Source organism: Haliaeetus leucocephalus, unplaced genomic scaffold (assembly GCF_000737465.1).
Source record: "Haliaeetus leucocephalus isolate CR32 unplaced genomic scaffold, Haliaeetus_leucocephalus-4.0 Scaffold751, whole genome shotgun sequence".
Taxonomy (NCBI): Eukaryota; Metazoa; Chordata; class Aves; order Accipitriformes; family Accipitridae; genus Haliaeetus; species Haliaeetus leucocephalus.
The window spans coordinates 14,849,496-14,876,248 of record NW_010973187.1 but is presented as its reverse complement, the minus strand read 5'-3'; positions in this window follow the sequence as shown (position 1 = coordinate 14,876,248).

Below are 26,753 nucleotides of genomic sequence, written 5' to 3'. Positions count from 1 at the left end.
GTCTGCTACAAAAGGAGATCAGTCTCCAGTTTAGAGCAGATACCCGGGATGGGCTTTGCCTGAGCAAATGCAGACACCTCCAAGGCAGACATCTTTATCTGAGCTGACTGTTTAGATTTCTTTAATAGCCAATGGAAAGAACAGGAACTTTTGATTCCTCTCTTCCTAACACAGATGCAGAAAGCCTGAAATATTATAAGTATTCCTCTCCACTAATGACAATGACTAGCCTGGATGTAGACCTTTTTTTATAGATTTATACAGTCGGAAGAAGTGACTTGTGTTTCTAATTTCCAGATGGCTAAAATTAAGTGAGAAAAATCTGGACTTTACTGACTGGCCCATGCAAGTAGAAATCATGCTTTGTGAGCAATGCCACTAGCTTCAAAATATTAGTCGCCCTTGTCCAGACAGCCAGTGACCAACATTACTACTTCCAGTTTCTGGACTGTGCAACTTTTCATGTGCTCTCCAGAGTAGCATGCAGTGAGCTGAAGACTGAAGACCACTCCTTCCATCTCTTTCCTCTATCACACCAATGTAAAGACACAATGATTCATTTGAAGTTTCTGAGTTATTGAAAGAGAACAGAGGAGAATTTAATGCTAGATGCAAAATGTGTGTATGTTACTTGAACTCTCTGGACATGTCCTTATGGCAGAATGTTCAAATGTCCATGGGACTTAATTTTCATAGGCTGGTTGGCTTATGGTAAATATCCTATATGAGCTACCCATTTGTAAGGAAGCTTATTCACCACAGTGTGCATTTAAATAAGTACTAGTTCATGATAACCTTTAAAACACAAGCATCTTTACTTCATTGGCATTTAAGTATTGGATTGAGCTTTATCTCAATGAGCTCATTAGAGAGAGTTGAATGTATGGGAGGATAGTTCTTCAGCCTTATTTCATTGCAAGTCTTACAGTTAATTACTAGGACAAAACACTAAATAAGAACACAAACAGTATTACAAGTTAAAATGGAAGGTTCTGTGGCAGATACAGCTTTATAAAAAAGCATAAGTTAAATGCTAAGAACTCATTCATAATAAAAAGCAATTTCCCAAGTATTATGTGCTATCTCCATTATGGTTAAACATCATAAATTAGCAGTGCACATTCCAATTCCAATGTCTTGTGTTCTTCAGTATTCTTAAAAATCAGTCGAATCAAAAGTCCGCTAGCACTTCAATGGAAGTAATAGAAGACGATTTAATTGACAGAAATGTGTTTTAGATAGTACTTCTTATCTTCAGGCAACACATTTTATTACCTAAAACTTCATTACTGTGCAGAAAAAAAGGAGAAAGAGAAACATATGTTTACTTGTAGTGAATCATACATTTAAAATGATAACAGAATTGATTTCTTCCTGCATTTTTTATCTTTACTGTATACATCATGACCTATATGCTGAAATGTGAAAACCTAGATATTTCTGGTACGCTTTTATATTTTCCAGGAGAAGAACAACAATGTTCTCAGAAGAAAGATATTTTTGCATTGTTATAATGTGCATTGTTTTCCTAAGATCAAACCTAAAAGGAAACTGGCCCCCATATCATCCATGGCAGTACTTCTGTCAGATCTCGTAGTTATATTTGCTGAACAAAGACAGTTCAGAGTTTCAGTGGGAATCCCCAGCGCAACAGTAAGGAAGTAGCAATGTTGGTTTTCACGTGTAAGTACTGTGAGTGAAGTTGACTTTAAAAGTAACAGGGTGACACCATCGATTTTGATCCTGTATAACCAGTGGGGAACAAAATAAAGAATCTGAACCCACTGTCAACGATTACCTGCAGGTTTTTGTCTTCTGCTTCAGAGGGAACAAAATGATACCCAGTTTCTGGTGCTCCTGGACCGTCAGTTATGAAACAGCCTCTAGCACTCCACTTCAGTGCAAAGGAGTACAGTTTGATAGGGACACAGGATTAGATGGCATGCTAATGATTAGAAAGAATGAAAATAAACAGTTCCACAATCTAATAGCAGCCCTTTCCATCTTAGGAGTTACAATCTAGTAGTTGTAACTAGATGGAAAAACATCTACCGTTTTCCACAATCAGAAGGGGTTGAGTCTAAAATGAATAGTCCACTTCCTAAAACTATGAGACAGTTAGAATCTATTTTGGGGCTATGAACTAAAGCTTGAATAAACAGGCTTAGATCTCTAATTTAAGGATGTATTCAACAGTCTTAATCCCATTGAAACCAACAGAAGGCATGTCCTTCTTACCAGACCCTTTATGGATCTGGATCTAAGTTCTTACAGTCATGGTACAGGAGGACCACTGACAGTCACTAAGTTGTTAGTTGACTTTGACTCAGAATTGTAATTGTATTACAGTTATTAACACAATGTATTACAAATATTAATACACAGTAATTGAATTACAAATGATTTATTATTGGGTAGGGGGAAGAAATCATTGCACATAATTTTAGAGGTGCACAGAAAACAGAGAAGTGACCTAGATTGCTTGGTCGGTCAGGTAGAAGCAAACGATCTGGACAACAAGAACACAGATCTATGACAAAGAGTATAAAGCTTCTACATAACTATTGAATCCTATAGTGGGAAGCAATAACTCTGGGAGCACAGCAGAGTGTCATCTGTGTGGAAACCTTGGTTGCGTTATTGAGTTAAATATTAGTACAATCCATGAATTGATAGAAGGAAATACAGAATAAATATATAGGGGTAACATTTCTTCTATTGGGACAGTTGTGAACTCCACTAGAATACAATGAGGATTTCTAGAACCCATATAGAAAAAAACAAAACCAAAACCAAAACCAAAACAAAACAAAAAAACAAAAAAACAAACAAAAAAAAAACAAAAAGAAGCAAACAAGCAAACAAGAAAAAAAACAACAACAAAAAAAAAACCTTAAAAGTGTTTGAAGGTTTAAAGAAAGACTAATGGCATAATGAAAAGATTGAAAAATAATGAGAAATCGAATTCCTATATTTACACTGTATTTACTCCTGTACTGCTTCTGAGCTAGCTGATTCCAGAAGCAGTCTGAAAACGGCTATGCTCCTGAGACACAATTATATGCATTATTAAACATGTTGGCAATTTGGGTTGAATTCAGGTTGCTTACAAGCACTGTCTGTTTCTGTGTGATTGCAGGACAATCCATCTGACTGACGTTGACCACGGGACGCTGCCACGGCCGCTCGAACACAACACTGTGAGAGGCACATGAAAGCAGGGAGCACACTCCACGTTTTCCCCTTGAGTTTGCCTCCAGGTTCAGTTTCTCTGTGGCTCAAATGCACTCTTATTAATAAACACTAAGAACTATTTATCCATTTGATCTAAAGCTCCGTCTCAAGGACCTCTCAAAACACAGTATGTCTAAAGGAAATGGGCTTAATGGCCCCTCAAAGTGCTTGTTTCCATTGGCATAGACGACTAATGAAGGTTGGACACTCAACCTGCATATTTAGGAGAAATGAATCCTACCGAGGGTGAACAGTGCAATTTTATTTTGCTTCAGGTCAGTATTCTGTTCTTTCCTTTCCTATATTTTTAATTTGTATTATTCATTCCTTGTCACTTTTTCTTGAATTAAGAGGGATTTAAGTGAAAATAAAAAGATGTCAACATGACTCTTTGTTTAGGATCTGAACTACTTTTCATATTGTGGTTTTTTTTTCTTTCCCCTAACATGTTTACGCAAATATCTGGAAACAATCTTCCCATCACTAATCCACGTTAGTAGTCCATTCTTACCCTCAATGTCTTGATTTCATCCTCTTTGAAGAGATATACTATTTGTAGAGTATTATTACTGGGATGAAAGAATAACATGGGTTGATGGATAAACAAATAAGTAACAATAAAATGCTAGCCTTGCAGAGCACTGTACAAACATCAATTAATTCTCTTTGCAGCAGCCTTATGCAGCTGTTAAATTCCCATTCTGCAGATGGAAGTGCTAAGGCAAAAAGTGGCAAAGTAATTTACACTGTGCTGGGACATTGATCCAGCCAGAGTTCTGAAGCTTGACTCTTTCTTTAGAGCGCTTTCCCAAAAGCACCAGAAGGCTCTGTAAGCTCTGGAACGAGTTTTTGTTACAACAGAAACTAGATTCATGACTTCTTTTTTTCTCTCCTGTGAAGAAAACTCCAACTGAGACAGAATAGAAATATGCCAGTTTATAAATAAAATTTTCCCTGTTCCTTCTGTCCCTGCGGAAGAGGTGCTTTGTTCCAGGGTCTCTAGAAGCTGAGCTGCAGCAGATCCCAGCCTGTCCCTTCTGGGTCCCCAAGAAATCTTTTCTCCCATATCTTCACCTTCACTACTAAGGTCTCCTTGATGGTGTGCACCTTCTTTCTCCCACACTCAGACAGCCCCTGTGTCTTCCCCCTGTCTTAATAAGCCTTCCTCCCCATTCCCCAAACCCTTATTTTCCTGGAAAAGCCCAACTTTCCCCCTTGAGCCTCCTGTCTGCAGCCAGAACAAAGCCAAGAGGCAGCTTTCCTCTTTGCTGCCCCACTGCAGCCTTTTAAAAGAAGAGCCCATCTGATGCGCGACGGGCTGCAAGCGGACATATAACCCAGACACCATCCATCACGCATGGCCAGAGTAACTCTCTTAATTCTGCTAGTCCAGTCCACCTTGGGAGACTGAGATAAGGGAGGTTGTTCCTCAAAAAGCCTGTAAGCTCTTCTTTGGTATAAGCTGTGTATGTTTTACTGTTGCTCATAAAAGTAGCCTTACATAGGCTTTTACACTGGATTTGGTTTCCCTGTGTGCAGCTTTTAACTGATGGAATCATTCACGGTGACTGTTTTAATTTACTGAATTAGAACAAATCATCCCTTTCTTTCCAGAAATAAATACTTGGTCTTCCCAAAGCACAGTTGCTTTTTAATTGTGCTAATGTATCTGGTGATGTTAAAAGTTGCTGCATGGCTGCTTCCCTTTCTTGCTCTTCTGTATTTTTCCAATTAAAACATGAACTGGATTTCCTTCTCAGTGGAATTACAGCCTCCTGAGGACAGAGGGAGAGTCAGCATGAGCCCAGGATGTAATAGCGGCTGAACACTGAAGGGACAAGCAAGGCTGGAGCTCCCAAAATATGACCCTCAAACTGAGCATTCAATAAGAATTTGGTTTTAGCACATCAGCATAATATGTAAATGATTATTTATTTTTATAGAAGAAAATATTTGAAAGCTTTTTAATTTAAGTCTAAGAATGAAGCTTCCTTGCTTGTACCTTTTTGTCACCATGCTGTCAAAATGAGTCAGTCAAATACTTGATTTTCTTACAGATCGCTGTTCAAGCTCTCTATGTTAGGCTTGAGCCCGATACTGTGCCGTCCTGTGCAGCAAGCAGTCCACTTCCAGGCGCAGGGACCTGGGAAGCAGCTCAGCACGGAGCAGCATTGGAGCCCAGTCTTTCTGAACCAATTTCCTTCCTGTTTCGCACCTGATATGTGACCAACTCAAACTGACGTTCAGCTACTAGTAAAACAAAAAGTGAAGAAACACTTTAGAATGAAGGTGTTTCAAATTGAAGCTGAGATTCTGGGTAGAGAAAAACTTTGGTCTATAGTATATGCATATATATATTCATATATCTAGTACATGTATATATTCTCAAAACATTTGATTTTAAGAGGAAACCACTTATATGATTATTATTTGTAAGAGGGTTGAGAGGTTTTCTGTAATTATGCTATGCTCATCTTACACATCTGTTCACTACATATCTATGTGTGTCTGTGCAGCTAATCATTTAGAAGTTCATCACATGAAATATATAAACAAGGCAGTTCCATCACATTTGCAGCCAATCAGAGAGGTTGGCAATGCATATGTGGTTATTTCCAAAAGTCAATATTTCTGTTAAAAGGCATTTTATTGCTTTGTTTTCTTTCTTTGTATTTTGATACTAAAACTACCCATTTATACAGGCATAAAGATTTTGACATAAATCTCTGAAAATGGCCAATGACACTGCTAAACTTTAAAAAAAAAAACTTTTTTTTTTACTAAAGTAAATTATCTTGGAAACTCAGAACTTTTCCAGAGGCAACTTGGCTGACTGGGGCCAAGCGCACAGTATGTTTAGTGGCTGGGATTCACCAGGCTCATCCTCATCCAGTTAACAGAGAATTTGGAGACTGAACTGAGAGAGGTTTAGTAGGTCCCTCTCATTTAGAAAATTGTCTGGTTTGGACATCCTAACACAGTGTGTAATCTCCTTTATGTCCTGATATGAACTCCTACAGCTTCTTATGGGAAAGTCTGCAGATGAAACGAAACTGGGAGGAGTGGCTGATGCCCGAGAGGGTCATGCTGCCACCCAGAGGGACCCCAAGAGGCTGGAGAAATGGGCCAACAGGAATATCATGGAGTCCAACAAGGAGAGGTGCAAAGTCCTGCACCTGGGGAGGAAGAGCCCCAGGCACCAGCACGTGCTGGGGGCCACCCGGCTGGAAAGCAGCTTGGCAGAAAAGGACCTGGGGGTCCTGGTGGACACCGAGTTGAAGAGGAGCCAGCAACTGTATCCTTGAAGCAAAGAAGACTAAGGGTGTCCTGGGCTGCGTTAGATAAAGTATTGCCAGCAGGTCCCCTCTACTCAGCACTGGCTGAGGACACACCTGGAGTACTGTGTCCAGTTCTGGGCTCTCCAGTACAAGACAGACAGGGACAGACTGGAGAGAGTCCAGCGAAAGACCATGAAGATGATTAAAGGCCTGGAGCACCTGTCCTATGAGGAAACGCTGAGAGAGCTGGGACTGTTCAGCCTGGAGAAGAGAAGGCCCAGGGGGACCCTATCAATGGACATAAGTACCTGAAGGGAGGGTGCCAAGAGGAGAAGAGCTCCAGGCTCTTTTCAGTGGTGCCCACCGACAGGACCAGAGGCAACGGGCACACACTGAAACACTGGAGGTTCCCTCTGAACATCGGGAAACACTTTGTCACCAGCGGGGTGACCGAGCACTGGCACAGGTTCCCTAGGGAGGTTGTGGAGTCTCCATCCCTGGAGATATTCAAAAGTTGGCTGGACACAGTCCTGAGCAACCAGCTCGAGGTGGCCCTGCTTGAGCAGGGGGGTTGGACCAGGTGACCTCCAGAGGTGGATCCTTTCCAACCTCAACCATTCCATGTTTCTGTGATTCTTTAGATGTTAATCAAGATTCACTGAAGTCCTCAGAAAAATAACTCTCCTATGAACTTTGTAACTGAACTTTGATCCTGAGTTCACCTAATGTAAACTGTAAGTATTAAATGGAAGTATCCATATGTCAGAAATTTTGTCTTTACACATTCCTCTTGTTTTCAAAGGCAGGGTATGTTCTTCATTAGAGAGTTATTCAGATTTCATAGGGCCCAAATCAGACTTTGGAAAAGCCTTTCTCTACATGAACCTTACAGGAAGCCTAAAACTGCTGAACTCTCAAATTAGGTCCCTCAGTTGTAGTCCTTAGATTAAACTGAATAAATCAGACACACTTTTTTCCAGTAGTCTCCTCCAGAATAGAAAGTTCAAGTTTTTAGTTTTGTTTGCTTTTCTTGCAAAGCCCATGCACTTTCCATCGTTACAAGCTGAGTTCTTCAACTTTTGCCCTAATAAAAAATATTATTTAAAGTAACATATTATGCACGAATGAGGATTGGGCCCTACATACAAAGGCATAAATTTGCAGGTGGATTAATGTATTTGTGCACAGCTTACTCTCCATGTGCTTGTTGTATCTGAGATCTCAGGGACAGTACCTAATGTTTCCCCTTCAGACTTGTCATAAATAAATGAACTGGGGAGAATATAGTGAAATGATTTGTGCAGTTGTTGAATTACTGCAACTGATGAAAAATACATAGCCATAGAATTCTGACAAATATCTTCAGCTCACAGCTAACAAGGTCATAAAGCCTGAACTAAGCTGCAAAATTATGGCTATTTACCTCTTATTGAAATAATTTGCCCAACATTCTTAAAGGAAAACAGTCCGTCTTTGGAGTCAGAATGTCACGACAGCTCAGGACAGGAAGGCAAGCTCTTAAAGTTGGTTTGAAATGGTTTAAGACAACATTGTCCCTGCTAGAAAAATACCACTCAGCAGGTGGTAGTTACTGCACGTCTAAGCGAAGTGCAGGAATTGATGATGACTTAAAAGCTACTGGGTTATGTTAACGCTGAGCAAACAGCGAATGTGCAGGAGCACGTTTCAGCTGATGGGTGGTAACTCAGAGGCAATAACTTCTCGGGCTGTTCCTATTTGATCTGCAGGAGCGTGTCTATACTTTCAGCAAGAGGGATGCTAAAAATTTGGTCATAAGTTCATGTTGTTGGATGCCAATCACATTACTGTCTTTTCTGTCCCATTCGCAGGCACAGATTTAAGGATAAAGAACACACAGGAGGATGTCCCATTTAAAATAGGGCGTTATGTAGAAAAAGGCAGCACAGCCTAAATTATCTGAATTGCTACTGCATCCAAGACCCTGTGATTTTAAACAGATCATGTCCTCTATATCTATTAATTCCATTGCAAATTTGCCTGATTGTGTGACTGTCTAACATATTCAGTGTCGTGGCTCTAAATTCTGTTAATTACAATTCTGCCAGATGGGTGACAGAAAAGGAAACAAACTCCAAATTTCTGTAAAAAGTTAAAAGAAAAGAAATGCCATTCTGTTTTTCATGTAGCAAATGTTAAACCAGATCCTGATCTGTGTAAACTGACCAGCTCTATTGCTGGTGTTTGATTCATACCAGCTGAAGATATGACCCAGTGTTAAACGAACAGATGATTCATGCAGTTTTTACATTAAACATAAAAATGATGTTCTCTAACATAGTTTAATAGGTACTTATTGAGTGCCAAGTTTCCACTGGTGCCTTATAAGTATACTGACTAATAATAATTAACAGATCTTCTTGGAAAGCAGTAATTTTCATATATTTCCCCTGTAAGATTTTTAACTGTTAATGCAAGTTAAATTAACTATTGCTGTGGATGGATCTATAATCCTTAGATTTTGCCTTTTTTTTGCTCCTCAGCACAGCAAAGATATGACCATAAGAGACTCTAGTTTCCATCACAGGGGTAGCAAGGACCCCCAGGGAATTTCCCAGGGCTGACTGCAGCAGGACTTTCTCAGGTAAAGCAGCCTATGGTTGTTGCTAAGCAAGTTGAAAAATGTGTTGACACTTTAGTCCGCCGTATTTTTTGCTGGGATTTTTTTGTTCACCTCTTTTGTGTTCTGCGATCATGGAAATCCACGTGATTTCTCTTCAAAGGTAACACACCATTGCAGAGTGTGTAAGGACCTAGAAGCACAGAGGGGTTTTTTGCAGTGTTGAGATCCCCAGGTTGGTACTCATTGAGTCTGAGCAGCCTGGCAAAGAAATGCCATGTCAACTGGGGAAAGAAAGCTTCAGACTGCTATTTGCACTGCACTGACCTTGGGGATAAAGCCCTCTGGACCACAGCAGGATCCTCTTATAACCAGGTAAGGGAGCTGGGCACCACCCTCGTTAAGTCCTGCAGCATTCGAGAGCACCATCCTCCTCCCAGGACTTAGCCTTCTCACCTAGAGTAGTTCCTGCCAACGCGAGCACTAAAGGAAAGTTTGTGTTCTTTTATATGAGAAAAGGCAGTAAAAATGCAGCCCAGGGTCTGAATAATACTGACTCACACCGAGAGAACCCAGCCAAGCTCTGCTGATACTGATGTTTCACTTTCCCCAAACTAATGAACTAATTCACTCCTTCTGAAGGAAAAAAAGCCCAAAACATTGGTGTTTTTTTATTTTTATTCTTTTTTTATGCCTGCTAGTGGGAAGTCCTGACAGGCCAGGCTTTCCTTGAAACAATGCAAATGAACGCCTTAACACCATACAGTTATTGGTGCCTTTATCCTCGTGGGCTGCAAATGCAGCAGAACTGTGCATATTTAGTGTCTGTGAGGGGCCTTAGATAATGATCTTTCTCTGATGCAGTATTATTGCTGTTTCTGGCAGACTCTAGAAGTGCAGGCTAATTGCACAATGTCAGATGGTAGGTGTGTTATTGGTTAAAACTGTAAGAGGCACATCAGCAGAGTTTTTACGATATAATAGTCACTGATTAGCCAGCCATGTAATATGCCAGGAAAAGTTTCACTACTCACTCTTTGCTTTAAGTTCAGGAGGTCTGAATGCAAACTAGGAATAAAATGAAGACTTGTATTTCTTATTATGGGAGTGAAGGATTAAGAAATTGCACTGCTTGAAGAGTCTGGCCTCTTCATTTTACTGATCTCTGTGCCATATTTTACCCACTTTAACACCTGTTCCTTGGAAAAATACAGTTTGCCCTTTGGCTTTTGCCAGGCTGGTGATACCAAGGAATCTTAAATATCATCAGAATCACCAGCAATTTAACCTACCAGATGAAATCAGGGCTTGTTCCTGCAAGATGCAACAAATTCACTTGTGTAGAACATGGAAGGATGTGGCCCCTGGTTTTTAAAAGCCCTATAGCAAAACAATATCGGTGCAGATTGCCGTGGTAGCATTTAAATGATAAGAAAAATTCTTAGATCCCAACTTACCCACTTGAACTGAATCTCGAGATTCTTCTCTCCAGGAACCAAGAGACTGATACTCCAAAAGCCCCAAGAAGTCATTTCTCTGTTAATGCTGAATACATGAGGGAGGTGCTTAGATACTAGATGGCAGTATAAATCCTTATTAAAATTCATTTTAGTAATGACATCTTAAATAATCACACAGTACATTATCGATATACTCACTCGGTTAGCAGAGAAATGAATTTCATTTCACTGCCATCCTGCATATTCAAGGTATTGAAGGTTTCTTTTGGAACAGAGATACAAACTTTTTGGATAATATTCAGATATTAATGAAACCTTCAGATAGAGTCTATCTTCTCCCTAAATTTAGTCATTTCCATCAATGCAGTAAAGATAAAGAAAAATAGAATGTTATTTTATATCAATATTCAACAAGGATCTTCACTAGAATCAGGAAAACTTTGTTACTGGTAAAACTAAACTCCTGAGATATAAAACATTTGAACTATTACCTTCTCAAAAGTGCTCTCTACTGCAAACTTAAAGAAATTATTTCTATTTTCCCCTATTTTTCCCTGCATTGCTACCATGAATGAGAGCAGTACAGAGAAAAATTTGCCCCAGTAAATCTGCTGATGAAATACAGTTTGTTGATAATTAATAGTCTTATATGCTGTTTCTCATTTAGGCCAATCCATTTTTATTTCACTGATTTGGGAAATGCATCACAAGACTGGTTTGTAGAAACCTAAAACTGAGAAATGTATTGAATTCAACAGAAGTTGGTTAAGTTAGGTAATAGAATAGAGTATCCTGTTAAAGAGATTTATAGTCTGCCCTTTATTTTTCATCCTGGGGATGTTAGCATTCTCCATTTACGTTCGTAAGTCTTTTCCATGGCAATATCCATAGTTCATAGAATAATTCTTAAAGCATTGTTCCGTTTATCTAATCCAACCTCCTACATAACACAGGTCAGGGCATTTCATTAAGTGTTTCTTGCACCTAGAAAAATACTTTTACAGCAGCTATCATAGCAGTGGTAAACTGCCAACACCTTTCTATCAATTTATGCTCTGTTACAGTGAACTCTCATTGCCCCAGCCCAAAGTGCTACACACTGCCATTTACTCTCAACAGTTTTTGGTTGCACTTTCACTCTTCCAGACTGCTGGTTCTTTAGATTTATCAACTAAATCCACGCAAAAGGGCAGAAATAGAACCTGCATGATGCTAAGTTCAGATTAATATAGAGTAAGCAGTAGTAAGACAGGGTATATCAAGTAAGAAATATAAGACAAGCAAGCAGCAGTTGAAGGGCTCTTGAGCATTTTGCTGGGAAAGGTCCTCTAACCTTTGTGCACTGTACATTTCAATTGGATGTCAAAGCCATCTGGATCCATAGCTCAACTGAACATAAAACAAAACCTACTTGAAAATTACATGAAAATACATACTATTTATTGTTAACATTGTGGGGCTTTTTCTGGTTTTTTGTTGGGTGGGTTTTTTTCCCAATGAAACAAGACTCTTCAAATCATCTATATTCCACAAGTAACAGCAATTGCATTTCTGACTCTCTAGTTTTTGATTTTTTTTTCATAAGGCTTTGCTTTCCAAACGAGCATGAGCAAACTCATATCTGCTACGAAAGTTTGCTGACACAGTAACATCACACAGTCTTTTGCAGACACACCTGCTGTTGCTCTGTGGCATGCAGGCAGATGAGAAAGGTCTCATCTAAGAGCTACTTAGCTTTGTTAGCGCACCAGGTCTGGCATCAAGAGAGCACATCAAATCAGCATGGCAGCACCTTCAAACTGAGACTTGCAAACATGTGGTCACCCACAGCACACGTGGAGCGAGCACGTGTCTGTCTGCAAACACCTGTACGAACACCTGCACAAACCTGCGTGCAATTTAGCATGGCAAACCTGGCCCGTGCAGACATAGCCATCAAGCTTCTGTTTCTGCTGTAGATGGCCTACCAAAAGGACCACAGAGGTATGGTAGGGACTGAGGGGAGCAAGTGCCCCAAATGACCTCCAAAATAGCTTTCTGTGATCTCCATTTACCATATTAGACACGATCGTTTTGTTGTTCTTCTACACTTTTCCATGTTTTCCAACTCCACCAGTTGTCTTTCATCTCTAAATCCAGGACACAAACCTCATACAGGATGAACAGTTTTTCCATTACACTGCCTACAGCTCATCACATAGCGGGTCCCTTATCACAACATCCAGATGTTATTGCCACACAAATAATCAATGACAAAATTTGTCTCATTTCCAAAGATTGTTGTGCTGGATGACTCCAAATTCTGTCTCTCTTCCCAGATAGGTGGCCAGTGTAATATCTGAGCATCTCAAAAGCATCCAAGGAAGAAATTTATTCTGTTTTTCTACAAATGAGAAAGGGTCTTAAAAAGTAGTGAGTGAATTTCCAAGTTCTTAGATCTGGAAATATCACCTAAATTCAAATAAACTATTTTAATTATTCTCAAATGCAGTAGTTCTCAATAACATCATTAGTGGGACTGTTGTACTGAAGGAAAGAAATTATTTCAAAATACCTAGGGTAGTCCCTGTGGAACATTCTCCATCTTATTAGATGTTAGTGGTCAGGTGCAAAACACCTTGAACCAAACTGAAATTGTCCATTTGTGTCAGTAAGTTTGGACTTTAATGCATTATGTGCTGGAATTTGCTTTGAAATGTTTTACAGATACCAAGCCAATACTGGTATCATCTTTATTTCCCTCCATCTGTACCTAAATCCATAATCACCCAACAGATCTGCATCACGGAAATGCCCACATTTTCACCGGTGTGCATACCTCCACTGAGTTTATTCTCTTATTTTACACCCATTGTAAGATGTGGAAAGAAATAATTGCATTTACTTTTTTCAGTTACATGCCATTAAACTTGCCACGTCAATGAATTCTGGTTTAGTTTGTTCAGGAAAAGGTAATTAACATAAAGCCCAAATGTTAAATGCACAACCAAGGCATATTTTTAATTGCTTTTAGTCTCTTTTAGAAAAATAAAGGAACCAAGTATTTTCCTCTAGTTCCTCGTCTAATCAGATTTCAGAATCCCAACACAAATTACAGTCTATTTGTATGCAACTGTGTCTTTCCTTTCTGAGCCAGTTGGTCCTGACCCTGTCGTCTGTGTGAGGTTGAGTTGGACACCCTTCATGCAGTATCTGGTTTTCAGCCTCCCGTGAGGAACAGAAAAGTTTCAAACCCCTTGTTTTCCAACACTTCCTACCAACAGGTAGTTTTTCATTACAGTGGCAGAAGTAAGTGATACCCGAACAAAAGTTGTCTATTTGCAGAGTAGGCAACAAAACTTGTGCTTCAAACACCAGTGCTATAGCGAGAGCTCTGGCTGCATGACTTTCTGTAAGTGCAAGTTTAATCTAATACTCAAGGCACTACAAAATCCCAGGGCTAGGAATGGAAGCAAGGGAGAGTCAAATGAGGTAGGGCAGGATTTTAACAACAAAGCTAATTAACAATCAGAATGACTTCATATGAAAAGTGCTGGCTTTCCCTCCCTTTGAAGGCTTTAAAATCAAAAATCACTATCTTTCTGAAAGATCTTCTGCAGCTAAGCCAGAAGTCATTGATTAGGCTTAACACAGGAATTACTGTATATAATTTTGTGTTATGCAGGAGGTCAGAGGAGCCAATGAGTTTTTCAGGCCATAAAGTGTAATTTCAGTATGGTGGTGCCAAAAGCTTGATGCAACACACTAAACCCAGATGTCTTAGAGCAGTGGATGTGATACAGGAGTAAAATCTAATCTCAGAAAAAAAATGATTTAACATTGGTCTGGCTTTTAAATACAAGAGACCAAAAGCCATGGGACCTAGTGATTGGCTCTACTCCCAACTACCTCTGCCAGTGAGGAAACCTTAAGCCTTGAACCTGACCACTCTGTCACGCACGTCTGACCGGGACGATGCCTCTTCTGTACTTTCAGCATGGTTTCTGCAGTGCTCGTCTGTTAAATTTTGTTTTCCAGTGCAGTTAGGTACTACAAAGAGAGCCTCATGCAGCATTCAGTCACAAGCTGCTAATAGCTGCTGATTCTTCCTTCCGCAGAAACATACATTAAAGGGGAGAAGATATTATCAGGCTCGTGCTGAGATTTAGAAGTCCTCTGTGTCGGTGCGGGAAGAGAGAAATGAAAGGAAGAATAAGAGGGGTGATAAAGAACTAACATAATCTTTTCAAAATTAGGGCTATTGAAAGGAAAAAGTTTCCTGGATCAGTCTTGGAAAGGCAAACTGTCCATCTGAACTTTTGTCCTTTTTTTTTGCCACTGAAAAAATTCTCCTGATGGGAGGTACCTTATGATATTATTTGTTTGAATCTAGACCTTGTCCCTAGCTTACTGCAAATTTATATTTGTTGCAGATTGCCTGCTTTATGTTTTTTATAAAGAACGTTTTTTTTTTTTCAAAAGGCTTGACTCCCCCTGATGTCCCTGGGACATTTAGCATTTGACTATAATGCGAGCAAAATTGGACCAATGCTGAGAAGAATCTCTCTCCCATATGCCATAATGAAACCCTCCCCTTGTGTTTATGTGCTTTTTAAAGCATGTTAAATGATTATGATGGGGCAGACACTTTTAATATATAAATCTCTAGAAAATGACAGAACATTTCAGAAGCCTCCTGAGTGGGTAGAAATCCTGAACCAACTGTTATTTCATATTTAATCCCATTCCCTTTCTCCCCAGAACTAGGCAATCCTGATTAGGCTCTACTTTTTAATAAAACAAAAAATGCAAATAACAAATGCACGTACAGTAGTGTGCTCCATATAAAATTTACATTAGAGCTTTTCTGAGAAAAGCTTTAATGCTATGTTTGAAGTCATTTTATTTTTACAGAGTGCTGCTCGTTAAAAGTTGTAAATCCATTTCTGTGTTGCAGAGGATGTGTCTAGCCCTCAGTTAAATGGAGACACATAATCCTCCTCATTCGTTTGCTTTTCTTCAACTCATGGTGCGCTCTCTGGGCTCAGTCCTGGAAGGTGCTGGGTATTCCCTGGATACCTGTCAAGAAGACTGAACCACAATGAGACCTTCCTCCTTATCTAGGAGGTATTTCACTTTCCAGAATGAAAGCCATGCCTTCTCTCCTGCTGCCCACTTTGTACATTCCTGAAAAAAGGAATAGGGAAATGGGGCAGACCTGTGTTTCCAGTCCTCCCACCTCTATGCACCCACTGAGCAGCAGAGCCGAAGCCGTGGGAGAAGCTGCATGTTGTCCACATGGTACATTCGCCCCAGGTGAGGAGAATGCCACGAGGCAGACTGAGACTTCGAGGATCTCAGTCTCTTCCTTAGCTTCTTCTCTTCCAGCCACTGGGCCAGTGGGGGTGCCTAAAATGAGCCTGAAGTCTAGTATTTCAAAGACATTTTAGCAGCTAGCTTTGGTGCCTAGCTACTTCAAAAACCAAAAACTGTGCCTGAAAATTTGTAGCAACTGGAACGTGCCATTATTTGTGAATTTCTACTGCAAAAATAGACAACTAATTGAAACAGAGTAAAATCACAAGGGGAAGGTGACTCATTATTTGTCAAGCCACCGGAGATGCCGAAGGCCTCCTGCAGTCACGTATTTCAGCCTCGTGGAGTTTTTCCTTTTTCTGAACATTGCCAGGCTTTGGGAACAGTGCTGAGGTTTGGGGAAGGAAAACACACTGCACCATTATCCACAGCTGGAGCCACGACCCTTAAAGGAATCTTCTCTGCGCTTCTGAAAGGATCAGCTTCTCTCCCACTTGTATTTTGTCTGAAGTAGAGACAGGGTAACGTGGCTTTTACCTGAGACTTTTAGGTTAATGTGACAAATGCCAGAAGTCTAATTAGGCTCTTGTGTGGATTCCAAAAAAACAAAACTCCTTTAAAAGATGCCCTTCTTGCAAGCAACTTTGTTTTCCTCCTTCAGGTCTTTTTTTAAATGTAAATTAATTCAAGGTTATCACTTCCCTTCAGCATCCCCCACTTCACTGGAATTACTCTTAATTTACTTTGATGAAACGTACAATATTAGTCTTAATTAGAAGCCTTGGGGACAGACATGTGAAGGCTCATGACACAGACACCTTGCACTTTTGTTGGAGCTTCTCCCCTTTGTAATCTGGGATGCAGGAATTTGTCTTTCAGCAAACGATAGCCCTGATATTTTCCAGCTTTATTGATCAGTCAAGTAGGCAATGACTTCACAAAGATTTCCTGATAGACTCTGACTTACACTTAACTAGCTCCTTAAATCAGCACTTCTTGTCAGAGGGAGGAAAAGCAGTCTGAGTTAATTGGTTCCTATGACGAACCTATCTTACACACGCATTGCCTTGCAAGAAGTAAAAATTAACAATTAACTAAAAGTTCAACAGAACTCGCCACTGAGTGACGTAAAGAATGAAACTGGCCTCAGAATCTTCTTTTTTCTCTCTCTTTGGGTATATAGCATGAAAAGGGGGAGGACGGGTCTGCTTGACAGGCTGCCTTTGCTGTTGTTCAGCCCAGGCATGTGACTTCCTACTTGGCAACGGCTACGAAGCTTTTGGTTTCTTTCCAGAAAGCCAAGTAGAAAACTGTTTTGCATTCAATTTGATGGAGTGAAACATCACAGTTTTCCATGATCTTTGGAGAACACAAAACCAAATATGGGGGTTTTTTTGCTTTATTCTATATACATGTATATATGTACATATACCTATTCATGTCCATATGTGTGTCAATTTCAAAAGATGTGGAAAGAGGCAAAGTTTGTATGTGAGTGGCACAAATGTTACTTGTACAACTGAATGATCTGCTATTTTTTGAGAAAATTAAAACCCCGCAGTTGTTCATCCCACCATTGCTCTTCAGCGAGCTAAAAAATGCAATAAGCTGCCCTCCCCGAGTCCAGCAAACCAAGGACTGTTTAAATGGATCCTTCTACACCTCTCCCTCTATAGCAAATGCTCACACAGCCATGAATATCAAACTCCAGATGTTTGAGATCTTGGCAGTCGTGCCCTGCTCCTGAACCTTTGCCATCAGCTGTAGCAAATGGCTGTTACTGAGAGCGGTTGTTGACCTAAATGTTTTCTGACAGCAGCTTCACCCTGCCCCTATGATTGGCATTTCCCAGAAAGCTGATGTGTCTGATGGACTGTATCAGTTTCGGTACTTCATGTTTCAGATTCAGTAGCTGGTAAAATGAGTTCAGTCCTCACTGTGAATAATTCGGTAAATGCTGCATCAGCTTTAGCACGCTCTGCATTTAATTTATTAGGAGAAGAGATACATTTCGTATGCACAGATTGATTGTTATTTTACTAGGTGATGTGTTTCAATCAGCAGGTGATATATGTCATTTACTATATTACACTGTTTCAGATGTTGCTATATGGTTCAAAGGAAGATGTATTCAATTTAGAAACATTCTCCAATGCATTTCGACATGCTTTTCATTCAGTAACATATCCAGTTTTTCCTTCTATTGTGTACGCTTGTCAGGTGGGGTTTTTTTATTTTGGGTTGTTGGGGGGGGTCTTAAATGTGTGATTTATGGTTGTTTCTCTTCACTTAGACTGTATTTGAACCTTTTATCCCAACCTCACTCTTATTTATATATCAGAAATGTTTTACTTATTTATATATCAGAAATGCTTATGCATGTAAACTATGACCACACAGAAACCTCTACGTACAAAGCAAAATTAGGATATTCATAGAGACATAGACTAAGCATTACAAAATGCCTATAACAGTGGGACTTCAATTGTAGGTGGGATCTTAGGACATTGCTCAAATACCACTGGATTCATAACCTGCTTCACATGCTCACTGCTTTTCTTGTGATTTATGACTTTCTAATTTTCTTTATGTTAATGTAAGTAGCAAAACAAGTTTCGTGGACTCAAGTAACTCCATACATGCTTACAAAGAGCTCACAGTCCTGAGATGGACATTTAGGAAATGTCTTGATTTCCATTTGCGTTGGATCGAGGTTTTCTGAATTTCCAAGCTGACAACAGTTCTACCACTCACAAACAAATGCTGTTGGGAAAAAAAAGTATATTTTTTTCTCCTTGTAAAAAATGGGCTGTGTTCCTCAAAATATATTGGTATGTGGTTGGTAGTAGGCAATGGATAAATATTTTCTCTGAAGAAAGATGAAGCATCAGATTAAGCTGCAGCTTCACATAACATGCGCAGATAGAAGTTCAAATGAAATTCAGGCAACTTCAGTTCTGCCCTTTGTCATTTTGGAGTGCATGCTCTGAGATAGAGACATTTTACTTGAATCATGAGGTTTATCACCTAACTACGCTCCAGCACTTTAACTTTACAAAACACTTCACAGACAATATTTAGTCCTCAAAAGAACTTCCTTAAAAACTAAGAACGTCAGTATTCCACACAATCATTAAAGACCTCATGACATTCTCAAGAGAAGCAAAGATTTAGTCCAGAAATAAGAATAAAGCTCTGTCTCACCTTTGTGTACTTCAATTCTGCACTCCAATCCTTCAAATAACTGCCGCAATTCAGAATATTCTCTAATGTTTTTGCTGTGAATGATTTTGCTAGCGCATTCAGGGCACTTAAACTACGTTTCTCCTCTGAACTGCTCTCTGGAGAAGGCTTTCTCACCCCAGTAAGTATAAAGAGAGCCAAAGTATACAAATCTCCTAACTTAGGTACCTACACTGTAAATACCCTCTGAGGGACTGTTGCTACAGAATGTAGCATTAAGACATGTAGCGATACCTAGAAGAATTACTAAAGTGTTGTCACAGGCAGGCAGCTACGTATCATTTTTCTGTCACTGAGCACCTTTACAGCATTACAAATATTCTAAGTAAGTGCTCAAACTATGTGCAGAGTAAATCCACTTTAAACCAAGCCAGGCAAAGTACAAACAGTAAAATATTTGGCTTGTTTTTTCCTTTTCTTATTTTCCCCACACAGAAAACAATCATTTGAGAGGTTGTAAAATGTTGGAACAATAAAAGCAATTTTATAAAATGTTTTAACAGTTTGAAAAATGTTCTGCTTGGAGGATGAGCAGTATGTGTGTGTGTATATACGTATATATACGGGGCTGGTTTGTTTTTTTCTTTTTCACACCACTTTTCTGACTCACAAAATGCTTTAGTTCATTGAATTTATTAAAAAAAACCTGTGTGTTGGTGTTTCTGATCTAGTGATTGGCTGAACTTATCTCTTGAGAACTGTGGGAGAGAAGAAATTCTTATGCTTTGCTTTTGCAATGCCATCTCTGGAGGTAGATGCAGAATATTGATATCAAGGGACCCACCTAAAGCTTATTGAAATCAATAGGAAGACTGACCGCAGTGATAATGATACGTGCTACTAGCCACAGTTTTGGAAAATTCTTAAGCAACAGCTTTATACTGCAATGGGATTTGAGCAAATGCTTAAGCGCTTTGCTGCTCTGAGATTACATCCTGGAACTGGGGCTTATACACTTGCATTTAGCAAACACGGTGTGTACGTATGCTTGCAGGTGTGTGTACGTGTGCCCAAATGAGCAATACATGTAGAGCTGCTATGCTTTTATTACCCAGAACAGATATCCAAAAATTCATCAGTCAGATAAGAGAGAACTGCAAAAACTCACTGGTTTCTCCAGCTGCATCCTCCCCTCTTTCTCAGGGAAACAGTTCTGTTGTTACATTTGCCAGGCTGTCACTGGCTATTTCTCTAGCGTGGGGAGAGCCTGAGACCAGCCATCAATATATCACACCTAAGTTACGTTGTGCTGAACACTCACACACAATTTTTCAATAGTTCTGTGTTCTCCATAAGATCCTTCAGAGGAGAGTAAGGTCTGTAGCAGATTTACATCAGGAGAGGAACTGAATTACAAGAATCAAATTATTTTTATGTCTGACTTGCTAGTTTTAAAGTTTGCTTGTGTTTGCTTCAGGCCCCTAAGTTTCAGGGAGATATGAACTGATTTGCTCCCTTGTTATCCAAATGGGATATCCAAAAATCCCCCCATCCATAAGAATCAATTTGTGCTCAAAAGTTTTTGCCATGCCATAACAGCATGTAAGCCATAATGTAAGGACTTTAAATATAAGGGAGAAACCATGCCAGTAGGTTTTGGCGTTGAAAGAGTTCTGGTAAACGTTGAATGACAAAAGGCTGCCTATGCCTGTGGGTCTGGGAGGACCACACATGTCACTCTCAAGCAAAACTAGAACAAAAAGCTCAAGAAGCTGGGTCCAAAGATTGCTTTAGATCTTTTTCATGTGAGTTTGTTATGTGGTTTTGGAACTGCAAAGCCCTCGACAGTGATAATAGGGATAAAAATGTTATGTTACTATGGAGAGTGTTTTGAGGTAACGTTACTTCTGAGTTTATTTTGTGCTGCAGTTGTGTACTGTATTCGTAGTGGGGGGTTTTTGAGGCTGCTCTGTGCTAAATTACTGCAGTACAAAAGTTTTCTGTCTCACTTCACTTCGTCCTGATCCTTCAAAAAATGCTACTTCAATAACAAGTTGAAGATAACTTGCTGAAGAGTCCTGTGTCTGTTTCTCAATCATTTTGCACTAAACAGTTTTTTGTTCATGGTTCAAAATAAGCAAATCTTCACTTGCTGGAACATAATTGTTTCCAGTGGCTGTGGCACCACATTAATCCTGAATTCTTTTTCTGAAATATTAGCTGTGCAAGAAACTACACTTAAACAAAGTAGTATTTGCCTGGAAAATATGTGAAACTGTAAGAAGATAGAAGTTTATTTCAGAGATGGATAGGAATGATAGACAGACCCAAATAGTTATCTACGCATGTCCAGATGGTACTCTGTAGTGATCTGAGCTTAGAAATGTATGAGAAAAACTTGTGATTTCTAATCTTGGGTCTGACACCACTTCCCTTTGTGGCCTAAGGCAAACCACTTAACTTCTCCATGCCTCAGTTCACCATTTGCCTCTAACTTTGAGTCTATAACAGCAGCTGTTTTCACTTTCTTTGGTAATTAGGCAAGCAATCTCTTGCTTGAGGCCTGGCATTAAAAGCTACCCCCCCTGCTTAAAGAATAGAGGAGATTTTTGACATTGGTCACACTCATTTTTCCTGGTTTCTAATACATTTTTAAAGGTTTCTTTTGACATAACTTGCACATGATAATGCAATCAAGATATTTAGGTTCCTGTGGATGTAATAGTTGAGCGGCGCACACTTACCGGTGGGTTCCATCTGCCACTCCTCCAGCCCCAAGTGGATTGAGGAAACTCAGGTGAGGATTTCAGGTACATCATCATGATCTTGCTATCTATGATGCTAGCGATTGGACACTGTGGTTGTATCTGTATAACTGAATAAAACAGGCCAGGGACCATTTTCTGCTGCTAAGACCTAGCATATGCCTCACACTCATACAATACATGTTTTTCACCCTGCAAATAGAGTGATTATATCCAAACTGCTTATGGGCATTGATCCTTTTCATATACTGTCCCTTCTACTACTGGGAGAGAGAGACTGTTAATTAGCACAGGACAAAGTCACACGAGGGAGAAATCTGTAGGTTGTGTGAGGACTGCAGGCCATTTTCAAGCCATAGATGTGTTTTATTTGCCTGGATGGATATGGACATGTCCCAGGGAAGTATCCTGACTGCTAGGTGAGGAATAAGTTTAAGAAATAAAGCCTTTTAAATGTTATAGTACATTCTCTATAGATAACTGAGATACAGTTCTGATAAAATTAATAGTCCCTAAGGGGGTACTCTTTAGCAGGGAATCTCAAAATATACAGGTAATAAAATATCATTATCTCCATTTTCCAAATGGGAAACCATAACCAAAAGAGAAGAAATAATTTATCCAAAGTCATCCAGCACACTGATAAGCAGGACAGGACTCAGACTTAAGGCTCCCAAGACCTGTTGGGTGTTCTGTGCTGTAGGAAACAGGGCTTCCCAAAACCAAACAGTGGTTAGATTTTATTTAGACACTTATATTGAGTAGTAAACTCTGCAACATTTTTACAAATTTAACTCTGATTAAAATAGTTTTAGAATGAACTAGCAAGTCCCAGGATGATTACTGACTGGTCTCAGTTACTCAGGAAACTTTTCCCAGACCTAAGTTTCCTCAGATGTTCACACTGCTCCTCTAATTAGGAAGTATATGTCTTCTTTTTGAGATACGAGAGCAGTGCCTCATATCTCAGCAGTGCCTTATTCAATGGCATTAAATACCTAATAAATGTTCGAGTAGCATTTATTTTCATGGCCATGTCAACTTACAACCTTGTCATCAACTAGTATATCCATCAAAATCCTTCTTCCCCCTGATCATTTCCGACTGAACACTGCATTTATGGAAGAATTTTTGTTATTGGTCCCCAGATGCATGCACTTGCCCTCTGTACTATTGAATCTCATCCCATTTCTATTACTCCAGGTCTCAGACTCATCCAGTTGCTCCTTGCAGATGCTCTGAACCTCTCTATATCATCAGCGAGCTTTATTAATGTACTCTCACTTTCTATGCCAGGACTGCTAGTGAAAGTGTTAAGTAGTATTGCTCCCAAGGCTCCTCTATCAGCTTTCCTTCAGGCTGAAAACGCCCAGTCTCAGCAGTACCTGTTGCAGTCTGTTGGCTAACTGATCTGTGGGCAATTCCCCAGTTCTCTGTCCTCTTCACAGTTTAACATCCTCCTGGTTTATACTTCAGTTTAATTTTTATACAGTTTTGCCGAGGTTCATGTTCCTTTGCTGAGGAAATCAGTGTGGTTTGGTTTTTTTAATAAATGAAAAACAATCAGATTACTCCAGCAAGATCCACCTTTGGCATCCCAAACTGTGTTTTACTCTGTATCCATTTGTCTGAATATTTTTAATTTTTCTTTCCCTTTGAGATTTGTTTCAAAGCTTTTATACTGTTCAGGTAGGACTAACAAGTCTGTAGTGAGTTGGATCATTTTCCTTTCTACTTTCTGAAAATAATCCCTACAGCTTCAACTACCTATGCCTTAGAGATTTAGTGCTACTGGCTCTGCATCTTCTTGTTGTTTTGTAATTCAGGCACATCAGGTCACCCTGAATTCTCTTAAACCCTCCAAGTTTTTTTCCTTAATAATTTCATTTTCCATACCTTGGTGTGTATTAGTCATCCTGCCTTTGCTACTGTGTTCTGCACTGCTGTTCTTATCAGCCACTTCAGTACTAGTAAATAAAGCAGGGCCTTGGCACAAGTTCAAAGACTGACAAATAACTGTCCATGCCAAGTAATTGTGGGGATACAATTGACCATTTTTGACCCATGCAAACTAGTACTGACAGACAATGCCCGTGCCCAGCGCAGGGACAGATCCAAGTAAGAAATCTGGATGTGACCATCCTGCTTTGGGAGGTGTAGCGAGTTTAATCATATCAATACTAGCACTCGGTCCACCCACACACAAGATTTTAGGTCCATTTTACTCATTAGCATAGCTGTATCCATTGAAACCAAGGCACAGTATTCATTTAGATGAGTTCATTATCTTTCCTCTCTCCACCGCTAATTTTTACTTTGCAGTGAAAAAAATGAAGGCAGAGGTACTCGGTAACTCACTAAGTTCAGTACAATCCTCAAAACAGGGTGAAATGAAACAGGACTAGAAACACAGAGAGTGGATTTCTCTATGCCTTTATAGATTTCTTTGTTTGTCAAGTCTCTGGCTTGTAAGCACCTCCCTGCTTGAGTCTTTTTTTTATTCTCTCCATGTTGTGATTTTATCTGTTTTCTTTTCTCTTTTGGACAATAGGTTATTTAACTTCTCCCTACCCTTTTCCCTCCCCACGCTGTTGTCTCTGTTGTCTTTTTATAGCTTTGTTTGGCTGATTTGGGTTTGCATGATTTCTCACTCTAATAACCTCTTCCTGCAATGGTGACAGGGAAGGTGCCATGGAGGGTAGAAAACTCGTTCTTCTTTGTCGTTGTCTCCCGTGTGATCTGACAGGCCGGGAGAGGAACACAAAAGTGGGAGGGATGGAAATGGGAGGCACCGGAGCTGCCAGAATCCCCCCCCCTTTTAACATCTCTGCCAGGTTTTCTAGAAATGACAGGTTCTTCCACCCTTTTCTTTGAGCCGTTCAAGGAGAGAGGGTGGGACTGAGTGGCAGTAGCATGAAAGGGTGGCCGGAGAGAGAAAATAGTTGTAAGTTTGATGTGATGATTTGGGTTTGCAAAGGCTTCACCTTGGGTGAGTTTCTTTTCACAGGATCCAAACTAGCTGTGGTTTGGCTGTAGGTGCCATTTAATTCGGAATGGCTTGTTCTAGGGGAGTGGGGCGAGAGGAGGGCTCATATGGCTGCTCTGGTTTATGGTCTATTTAATCTCAGCAAGGGGGCAAAGACTCCAAGGAAGGACAAAAAGGAATGAAAATAAGACTAATGTTTGGTCTTCTGTGGCTAAGAAGATTCGGAGCTATTATAACATCAAATAACACAGCCAAGCCCTGTCACTGTTTTCTCTCTTTATTTTGTGCCAAGCACAGGGAAGCTAGAGACCAGTGGCCTGTTCAACTACTTTATAGCAGCTTTGTTTCACCTTCACACTAAAAAAAAAAGCAAAGCATTGATTTCCTCCATTTTAATGCATATCTTTGCTGATTTACTGTTTCAGAGCTCCTCTCCCTCCATCCACCCGTTCATATGTCACTTGCTTTAATATTCCAGTTTCTTACCCCACTGTTAAAACTTTTCCCACCACCCTCATGGTGCTGCTCTTAAGATGTTTTAGCCATAGTTTTTCATTACATTTTTTTCCTTCTAAGATTCAAAAAAAAATTCTGGCTCAGGAGAGCTGCCCACTTGCCAAACTGGCTACCATGCTCTGTTTTCCAGGGGACTGACGTATTCATTTCTCCCAGTTAGAAGGTTTGTTTTCAAAATTACATTAAAACCCAGTATTCCTAGCAAGAAGCAACTTACAACATCTTTAGGATAAAAAAAAAGGCCCATGTGGGGGTCAAGATTGCTTCAGATGAAGACTTTATGCTAGATTTAGAACACCAAAAGCGTCTTCTTTCTATGTTACCATCTCACATCTGTCTCCACAGCTCAGCTCTGAGGGACAATCTCATTTTCACTACGTTCCTCTCTTCTTTTGTTTTTGTTTTGTAGCAGGTAATTGTTCAGGATTCCAGTTTATTACAGCACAAACCAAGCAGTCGTCAATAAGTCTGTCAGGACTGGTTCTGGTTGGGCTCCTGAGAATCACTTCTGTCTCTCTCCATCCTTGCTCCTCCCTGATACTTAGTGGCTCTTCGCAGCCACGTTTCTAATTTATTTTCAGGGGCTCTCTCAGCAGGTTCCTCCTTCATAACTTGAATTTGGCTCATTTCCTGGCACTGTCCTTCAGGGTCTGGAGAGGGAGCGCTGATGGCTCAAGTAGTTCATGGGAGTAAGGAGAAATAGCCCCCCCCGAAACCTCAGAGTACCAGCCTGCCTGCCAGCTGCACCCCGTAGACATCAAAGCTGGCAGTAATACAGGTTCAGTGTGCCCTTTTATCGGTGGTTTTCCATGCATCTAAAAGACCTGCTCTGCCTTCTGCTGCAGGTGGAAAGAAACCAGGGAAAACTACCCTTTTTTTGCAAAGCAACTTTTTGCTGCTGTATTTAAAGGCTGAGTTTGTAACAACAAATTATGGATCTCTTTGAGATCTCAAAGACTTAATTAGAAAAGTCTAAATATAACGTTATTTTTTCCCAGACATTTTAATAAGTATATTTGGGTGGCTCACTCCACTTTTGAATCCATAATTCCCTAATGCTTTGAAGTCCTTTCTGTGAAAATGCAGGCCACCCCAATTATAGACGTTTCTGTAATACACTGTTTGTTAAATAGAGCTCCAATTCTGCCTGTGACTTAATTTGACGTTAGACCCCTCGATAATACAACCTCACGTTAGTGGGAATAGCAAGTCAGTATTTAAGTGTCGCTTGCCATCCCATATTAAGCCTCGCACAACTCCAAGATGCCCTTCCCTGCATTGGATAGCAAGTTGACTGGTGATGGATGTCACCTCCAGCCCATGGGGGTGATGTTCTCTGGGGACAGCCGTTCTCTGAACGGAGTACTAGGGTTCCCCCACCTGCCCTGGTGCCTCCGGACTCCTTTGTGTTTTTTGGGATGAGCCTTCAATCACATA